Raw genomic sequence first — 9,666 nt, 5'->3', positions numbered from 1 at the left:
AGACACTCAAATAGAAGTTGCATTGTCAAAAATCTGAAAAGATTAAGACAAAGAAATATTTTCCATAGCTGGTATTCAGACATGTCAGAAGAATCTCTCGTTTATGCTGGCAATATCTCAATGTGTAGTTTGTATCAAAGTTACTTTCCATGTTAACAACACTAAGATTTTTCCTAGAAAATATATCAAGATGAGTAAAGTTTGGTAGTAAGGCTTCTCAGACAAAAAATTCAGCATAGAATCAAGGATTATATTGTTAAAGGAGATTTGTTTCTCTCACTTAGTAAATAAAGTTTGCAGGACATAGGAAACCCTACCAAATAAAATGTAAAGTCAAATAGAAACAATATTGTATTTATACTCACTTAACAAATTCACAATATTGGGTGTGAGCAAGGATGAATGATTTTAAAATAAATTTCCTGTTTCAAACTCAACACCTGTACAGATTAGGATATATTCTTAGGGCAGGTCAACTTCTTTATGATGTCTCATTGTATGCTGATTCTTTTCCTAGGGTCTCCGGAATCCTTTCTTGCAGTGCTCATAACAGTGAGGATAGTCTTTGGTATGAATGGAGATAACGTGTCGCTTGAAGCCTGAGGCATCTGTAGTGCTATATTCACAGTACTCACACTGATACATTTTCCTGCCACTGTGTGTCTTCATATGATTTTGAAGCTCACACTGTTGTCGAAATCCCCTTTTACATCTCTTACACTTGAATGGGACACTCATTGTGTGAACTGAGAGAATATGGCGACTGAGCACAAATGGATCTGGACTCTTAAAGTCACAGCGTCTACACTTTTATGGGTTTTTACTTTTATGGGTAGCTGCATGTTTCTTGAGTTCTGAAGGCCTATGGAACCCTTTGATGCACATCTCACACTTATGAGGATAGTCCTTTGTGTGAACTGAAATTATGTGTCGCTTCAAATCACTTGAGTTTGAACTCTTATGGCTACAGTGCAAACACTGGTGTGTTTTGCTTTCTTGGTGGGTAAGAGCATGTTGCTGTGCCTCTTTAGTGTCTGAGAAAGTCAGCACACAGATGTCACATTTCAATGGTATCTCCTTACTATGCTTAGTTTTTACATGTGTTTTCAAGTTAGAGGAGTCTGCAGACTTGTACTCGCAATACTGGCATTCATAGGGCTTCTCTCCAGTGTGAACGCGTATGTGCTTTTTGAGCTCTGATGGGTGACGGAAACCCTTACCACACTCTACACAAATGTGAGGAAACTTCTTGCTGTGGACTGCCAAAAGGTGGCGATTCAATAACGCTTGTTCATCTGTTTCATAGTCACAGAACTTACACTTGTATGTTTTGCTGGCTTCTTTCTCTCCATGAGTTGTTTTGTGAATACGTAAAGCCCCAGCATGGGAGAAATGGTTCCCACACTCATCACACTCTGTGTCCTTTCCAGCCTTACTGGTCATCTTGTGCCTCTTCAGGTGATCATGTAAACTTATCCTCTTGTTGGTACTGTAATCACAGTCAGTGCAGTGGTATTTTTTTATTGGCCAAGTGTTCAGGATGGTTTTTCAAGTGTCTTTTCAAGAAACTTTTAGACTTAAATTTCTTTCCACAAAACACGCAAGGATAGACTGTTAAAGGTTGTCCATCAGGACCAACAATTATTGCTAAAAAAGACAAAGAGACAAACGCAAATAGTGAAGCTTTATTTTATTTTTCATTTCTTCATTAAGTCTAAAGTAGGTTCCTAGCTTTGGGAGCTCATTCCCCAATGGAGAGATACTTTCTCAGCCTAGATACACAGGGGAGGGCCTATGCCCTGCCCTAAATGATGTGACAAGCTTTGATGATACCCCATGGGAAGCCTCACTCTCCCTGGGGAGGGGATAGGGTGTGGGATGGGGACATTAGTTGGGGCCATGAGAGGATGGGAAAAAGAGGAAACTGGTATTAATAAGTAAAAATTTATAAAAACATAAAATTAAAGTATGTTCTTGTATTTTATCAGTTTTTAACTTGTCACTGCTTTTCAATATTCATATTGCAATCGCAAGAAAGAACTGGATCCACTATGACTAGATTAACTCCATTCCTTCCAATTTTTTTAAATAAAAATGAAGCCTTATCAACTTACAGACCCAAAGGAAATAATTTGTAAGTAAAGTTAAACATTTAATTAACTTTATTACAATCCAAACTTTCAATAATCTATGACATTCTTCAACAACATCTACAAAAATTTAATGTAGAAAGCTGTACTGTCCCTATAAACAACCAAGGAATGAATATATGCTGCTAACATATATTCCCTGGTTTCTCTAAGGGATGTCTGTTTAAATGCTCTGGTGGTAGCAAATGCCTGTAGCTCATGTATTGAGTGGCAGAAGGATGAAAATTCTTTGCCAGGCTGAGCTGCAAATGAAGAATTTGTCCTCAAACAAAACACAGAAATAAATGCACAAAGAAAAGTGTTACTGTTTAATCTTCACATTGAGTAAACTAACACTGGAATTAGATGGTACATGCCAATAATTATGGACAGGTTGAGGAAGCTGGATTGTCACTAGTTTGAGGTCAGTCTTGGTTAACGTGTGAGACCCACCAAAAAAGAGTAACACATTTTATGGATTTCTATTCTGTTAAAACAAAACAATCAGAGAGTTAAGTTCCTTTTTCTTAATTTCTCTTTTACAGCCTGTTTTATAACCTCACTAATCAATTCACGACTATCAATTGAGATGGAAAAATTAATAAGTAAAAGATATAAAGTAGGGCTTAAGGCAAGAAGAGAACACTAGAGAGAACAAGAATTTCTACAAGTAGATAACTTCATCACTACAGAGGACAGAGCCCACATGCTGTTCTCAGGATATAAAGAAGAAACCCAGAGCCCAACACCAGCATCCTCCCTAGCTCATTATCTTGAGAACAAGGTCACTGAGCCTGTCCACATTATAAAGAAATAGGTTTGAAGAGAAAACTGACTGTAGAGAAATGTCCTGAGACCTACAAGACTTACCTCAACTAACAATCTGAGCATCAGTGGAAAGGCTACCATAAATGCCCTTCCCTGATAATGAGATTGATGACTAACTTATCCACCACCATAGAGGCCTCATCTAGTAGCTGATGGACACAGAAGCAGACACCCACAGCTAAACACTGAGCTGAATTGGAATCCAGATGCAGAGAGGGAGGACAAGACCAGGCTACAGAAACCCACAGAGACAGCTGACCTGAACAAGGGGGGGAGTCAATGGGCCCCCAGACTGATAGCTGGGAAACCAGCATTGGACTAACTCAGACCCCCTAAACGTGGGTCTCAGAAGGACCTCTGACAGTGGAACCAGGATGTATTATTCCTGGTGCACCAAAGGACTTTGGGAGAACATTCCCCATGGAGGGATACTCCCTTAACCTAGACTCGGGGGGGGGAGGGGTTTAGTCCCTACTCCAAATGACTTGACAGATTTAGATGACCCCTTGTGGAAGGCATCACCCTACATTTGGAGTAGGGGGATGGGAGGGGAGGGTGGTTGGGAGGCATGGGAGGGTGGGAGAGAGGGAGAGAGGACGAAAGGAAGAAAGTGAGGGAGAGAGAGGGAACTGGGATCGATGTGTAAAATAAGAAAAATAAATTAAAAAAAAGTTTGTACTCTATTGAATGTCTGTAACCTTGGAAACCTTTTGAACTGAGGCTAGTGGTCTCAAGCCTCCCTTTCCATTTTCCCTTTTAAAAATGCTTCGCATTTGTGAGCATGCATGCACCTTACTCTTCCTATAGAGTGAGGGAGGTCCCAGCCTGTCTGGTTCTTGGCAATAAAAACCGTTTGCTTTTGCAATCAGGAGTCACTTCCTTGGAGGATGGCAAAACCCATTAGGCACAACAAACTCTGTTAATGGTATATAATTGTAAGTTATTTGTCTCAGAGTTTCTTTTACTGCAGTGAACTCCATGACAAAAAAAGCACTTGGATAGGGAAGGGATTATTTGGCTTACACTTTCATGTCATTGTTCATCACTGATGGAAGTAAAGACGGGAACGGAAACAGGGTGAGAACCTGATGTCAGGAACTATTGCAGAGGCCATGGGGGAGTGCTGCCTAATGGCTTGGTCCCTGTGTCTTCCTCAGCCTGCCTTCCCACAGAACAAAGGAACACCAGCCCAGGGGTGGCTCTGCCATGGAAGAGACCTTGCCTGTAATCCCTCAGACTGTCATTCCAGCCCTGTCCTGTCCCAGGGAATTACTTCCTGGGATCCAGCCACAGGTCTTCTGCAATGTCCTGGAAAGAGGAGAGGAAAGTGACTCTGGCATGTGTGCTAAGTGTCCTTCTCCAGCATCAGGAGCTTTGAGCACTCAGGCAGCTCCATTCAGGAGCAAGGTATCCAGAGGAGCTCCACCTCAGCTAGCATGTTGTCTGCTGGGCAGCAGTGGGCACACAACCAGTCCATGATCATGAGCCTCCCCTGGGGTTCCTGCCAGCAGCTGAGAGTGACAGGGCCACAGTCTGCATACCACTCCACAGTGCTCTATACTGATTCCTCATACCCTGCGGGTGGGAGGCACACAGCCTGTGTTCCAGCATGTAGATCCCCCCTTCCACCCTAGCAAACAGCCCCAAGTCCTCAGTGTGACTCCCTGTCAGGGACAGACCTCTTACCAGACAGCTTGATCCTGTACTCCTTTCAAATCAGTCTATTACAGAAGTAAGGCTTGATGGCAGAGACAAAGGTCATCCTGAGAGGTACTACTTTGCTGGGCACACTTCCCCCCACCTGTCAGAGCAGGGCAGAAAGCAGAGGACATTGTTGTGTAGCACACCCTGCACAGAGGATCCTCCTAGCTGGGATGTAAAGCTGCCCCAGCAGGACAAGAGCCCTAACAGTACCATGCCCACTGCCCGGGCCACATCCCGGCTGATGACCTGCAAGTTCAACAAGGAGGCCCTGCGGGTCTTCATCTTGCTCCCAGAGGAAGCCTGAGATCTTGGGGTGGTTCACCATCTGCCTTTGGTCGAGGAGTCCTAAACACTGGGAAATGGTGAGCAGAACCTATCCAGGCACAAGAGCCTCTCCTCTGGCCCAGGGAAGCCACAGGTGCTACTCATGGCCCCCTCTTTCTGGAGAGGGTTTTCTGTCCTTTTATGGGGCAAACATGACCCAGTGAGGAAGGACAGGGGAAAGTGCTTTGGTGACATAGACATAGGTCACAGGCATTTACTTGAGTATTCACCCCTGAGCAGAAGGCAGAGGACCCTTGCCCAGCCAGCAGAATTAAAACCCAAAAGGAAAGTGAACTGGCTTCATTGGAGGACAACAGGAATTGGTTTCAGTCAAACTTCAGAATGGACCTAAGTCACAGAGCGTGAGAATCCACAGTGAGCCTACCCTGCACTGCCTGACTTGACATGGTCTCTGCCATGGTGAAAATGGTGGCCCATAGTAAACTCAAACTGAGTGAGGTTCATAATTGGAAGACAATGACCCATATCCCTACACTAAGGTGATACCAATAAGTATTATCTTTCTTTTTCTTTTTAGCTCACACTCCCTGGACATGGATGGTTTCTCAGGGAATCAGTAAAAGTGCTAAAGCTCTCAAAGACATCATTCACAACACAATCACACAAACACACACTCTCACACACACAATCACACGCACACACACACACACACACTCACACACTCACTCACACACACAGAGTGAGACACAAACACAGTCTCCATGCAAAGATTCACAATCTTTACAGACACACACACAAACTCAAGTACTGTCGTACAGAAAATTAGAAGAGAGCACACAGTGACTAACACACCCTCCCAAATAGCTAAATAAGTATTATAGCTATAAACATTTTCATATACAGAGAGAGGAATGTCTCTCTCTCTCTCTCTCTCTCTCTCTCTCTGTGTGTGTGTGTGTGTGTGTGTGTGTGTGTCTCCCTCTCTCTGAAGCCAAGGCCAGGGAATTGTGCAAAGACCTTCACCATTTGGACTAGTTACTGCCCCTATTCCTATGGCAACATGGACCCTCTTTACTGCTTTTCAGGGAGAGTCTCCAGTGTCCCCCCTCATAGACAGTCACCCTGGTAAGGATACTGCTGTGTCCCAGAAGCCAGGGATGCCTTGGATGACAACCAGACTGTGTTTTCAGGTGGGATCTGAGCCTCTCAGCCACATCCCTCCTAGGAGCTCATAGGTCCTGCTAGCTTGATCATTGATAGAGCACATGAGGTGCTGCAGCAGCTGCAACTCCTCCAATGCAGAGTGCAGCTTCCCTAAGCCCCTTGCAGGCTCTGCCCACGGGTTTTCTGGACTTCCTGTCTAATCTTAACCTCTTCTTGTGGCAGCTTGTCCTGCTCTTATGTCACCACCTCCGGAACTTCCTGAAAATCCAACATCAGCAGCCAGGCGTTTTCCCCAGGGACCCTTCATCTTGTCTCCCTGTCTCCACGGGGAGCAGAGCTGTCTCCTCACCAAGGACCCCAAGGCTGTAGCAGCTCCCACTCCTGCCCTTGGAGGAAAGGCCCAATCTACACAGCCAGGTCAGAGGAGGTCTGCTCTGCTATCCACTAACTGCCCTCTCCCACCTGGTCTTGGGGCTCCCTTGGTGTGAGAAAGTTACCGACAGGCACAATCCTCTCTACTACCCAGGGGTTGATCTCTGCTCTAGGAGTGTTTTGCAAGGGGCTCAGGCTTTTTCAAAGTGTGGTCTTTTCTAGATGTACATCTGCCCGGGTCTGAACCGTGAGCATGCCAGCTGGGTTTGGGACCGTGTGTGTGTGTGTGTGTGTGTGTGTGTGTGTGTGTGTGTGTGTGTGTGTTACAGATTCCAGGGCACTAGTAGCCCACAACTCTAGCTCCTACCACTCATCAATCTGTGACAGGCACACAGGACCCTCTGCTATCACTCATTCCTGACACAGTCACCTAGGATCCTCATATATCACCTGGGCTGTCCACCTTTGGCATGCAGCCTTCCTGGACTCTCTTGGTGGGAACCCTGCTGGGAATGGCCAGACTGGACTATGAAGACTCCTCAGCAGAGCCTGTTCCAGGTGATCTTGCTGACAAACTCCCTGTGGTGCTTAGCATAAAACTGTTTTGTTTTTCCTGCTGTGTCCTTACATGCATGCAGCTTTCTAACAGTCCTTTTAAATAAACACACCTGTCCATTGGCCATCTCATCCTCTGGAGGTACTGATTTTTCCTGGGAGGTCTTTTCTACAGACATTAGTGTGTGGTCATTTTGGATTAGATCTACCACATATGGGAGTTAAGAGAGATTGGGAAAAGCAGAAGGAGGCCAGTAACAGGACATACAGCAATGGTGGATGTGTTGCTGGTCTGGTTTTTATGGGAACTGGAGGTAAAGTTCTTTAAGTGGTCTTTTTAAAATATGTGATTTGAGGTCTAGTGTCCATGAGTTGGTTTGTGGGAGTAGTGTGTATGTGTGTGTGTGTGTGTGTGTATGTGTGTGTGTGTGTGTTATTGTGGAAGAGAGAGAGAGGAGGAGAGAGGGAGAGAGAGATCATTTATGTGTGATTTGTCAGTTTCTCTGTGTGTTTGTGCATGTGTATATATTTACTTGTTTCTGAATGTTACTTGTTTCTGAATGATTGTATATAATGTTGGACATACCATGTTCCTATTCTCTGGGCCCTTTGTGTGTGTTTGTGTGTGTGTGTGTGTGTGTGTGTGTGTGTGTGTGTAAGGCAGAGAGAGAGAGAGAGATAATGTGCCGCAGACCTTTCAGTGGGCGATGGGTCTCCGGGGAGACCAAGACTCCGATGAACAGGTCAGGAGTGGCTTCGGCTTGACAGACAGACACAAACACACTGGAGGAGGTTTGCAACTGCTGCCATTTTTATTTCAGAGCATCAGGTTTTTATGCAGAAAGTTCAAGGAACAGATCTTTGGCCACAGTTTAAAACTTACAGACATACTATAGAAATGTCAGCAATTATTTTGGAGCATGAGATCGTAAATACATCTCATGTTTATTTTGGCCTGCTTGTGGTCAGCTTACCAGGGATTTGATTTACTGAGTTTAGAGAATAATCATTGTCTCTGGTCAGTAAACTTTTAACAGCATTGATAAGAACTCTTGTGCTGTTTTATTGATTTAGGGGCCCTAAAATCTTAGTAGTAAATCCCCACAACAGCTTTGCTTCAGGCGGGCTAATTAAGCAGGGTCATCTTCTGGGCAAATTCCTATAGCTTTAGGTATGTTAATTTATTAGGCCTTGGGCTGACACCTGAAGTCTCCACTGGCACCCTGGGATTTGTAGCTGAGGGCTTGTCTGTATCTCTTTCTGTCCCTGTAACTATATCTAAGTGTTTCCTGGGCTTCTCTGAATTAACAGTGGAGCTATAGGCCAAAGCACCCATGATCAAAAGAGTTAAAATTATCATAGCACAACAATCACCTAGCACCTGTTCCAGACTGTCAGTCGGGCAATCACCTGCAGGGTCCTGAACCACTTTTCCCCCAGGAGACATAACCACTTGTGGTGAGAACCTCTGGACAGGTAGCCATTGAGATTTCTCTCAGCCATTGCTACACTGTCTCCACTGGGGCTGATGTGGCAATAATGTATGGGTGATTAGTCAATTTATCTGTGTGTTTGTGCATGTCTATATTTACTTGTTCTGAATGGTTGTAAATAATGTTTGTATCCCATGTTTATATTCCCTGGGCCGTGTGTGTGTGTGTGTGTGTGTGTGTGTGTGTGTGTGTGTGTGTGTGTGTGTTTTATGGGCAGAAGGGCTGTGCTGACCCGTGAGTAAGTACTTAGGAGTTGTGTGAGGGATGAAATCATTAGTGCTGATCTCTTGCTAACTGTCTCTATTCAGAACTTTAAATGTGTTTCCCCACTGAAAGTGCTAATGGCCTTGGAATTTATCTAGGGTTCTTGAGGCAGAAGTCAAGGGATGAGTAGAGGAGCCTAAAGCCCTAGATCCAGAAGCTGTCCCACATACATGTCATGTAAAATTCAGGTGTGAAAAGACCCATGGAACCCAAGAGCCCCCAGGAACCTCTCTGTCCCTTCCACTGCTCTACCCTGGTGGGAGAAGACAGGTCACCCAGGCAAGCATCTAAGTGTGGACAGCATATGAACCCAGGCCTAAGGGGATGCTACCTTCTGGAAGTGTGGCCATGGGGTGGATTTCCCAATTTCTGTTCCTAGATACACTTGGGAATGGTCATACTTTTTCCCATGGTCAGCATTCCCCAAGACACCCTATAAATGAGAAAGAGGACAAGAGTGCTGGAGATGCTTCTGTTCCAGAGTGATAATCGATTGGTCTCTTATTATCTCTCGTGGCTGTCAGGTTTGCACTCAAGGTCCTTGAAAACCTTCTTTCTGCATCAGAAATGAGGAGTTGCTGGCTTACCTGTGACCTGGGTGACGGCTTTGGCCAATCAGAGACCTTCAGGTTGAGGTCTTTTAGCATGTTTGCCCATGCTGAGGTATGGGTAGCTATGGCATCCCACAAGGATATTGTCAGATTTCAGGGGTTTTGACACTGGCAAACCCCATCTTGATATCTTTGCCTCTGGGTCAAATGCCCTGTAGAAATGGCCCCTTTCCAATCCTGGAAACCAGAAAGAGGACTGTGCTGGGTACTATAGAACACGGAGGACCGGAAGCTCCCCAGAGGCCTCACCTCTGAGACATG

General features: G+C 44.9%; 1 pseudogene; it reads right to left on the bottom strand.

The window, feature by feature from the left end:
- Window positions 1–462: 462 nt before the first annotated feature.
- On the bottom strand, window positions 463–9,441 carry LOC127214685 (zinc finger Y-chromosomal protein-like; annotated as a pseudogene).
- Between the last annotated feature and the right edge of the window lie 225 nt (window positions 9,442–9,666).

This window comes from Phodopus roborovskii, unplaced genomic scaffold (assembly GCF_943737965.1).
Source record: "Phodopus roborovskii unplaced genomic scaffold, PHOROB, whole genome shotgun sequence".
NCBI classification, from domain to species: Eukaryota; Metazoa; Chordata; class Mammalia; order Rodentia; family Cricetidae; genus Phodopus; species Phodopus roborovskii.
The sequence above is the reverse complement of the archived record's forward strand: the minus strand, read 5'-3'. Positions and strand labels throughout refer to the sequence as shown.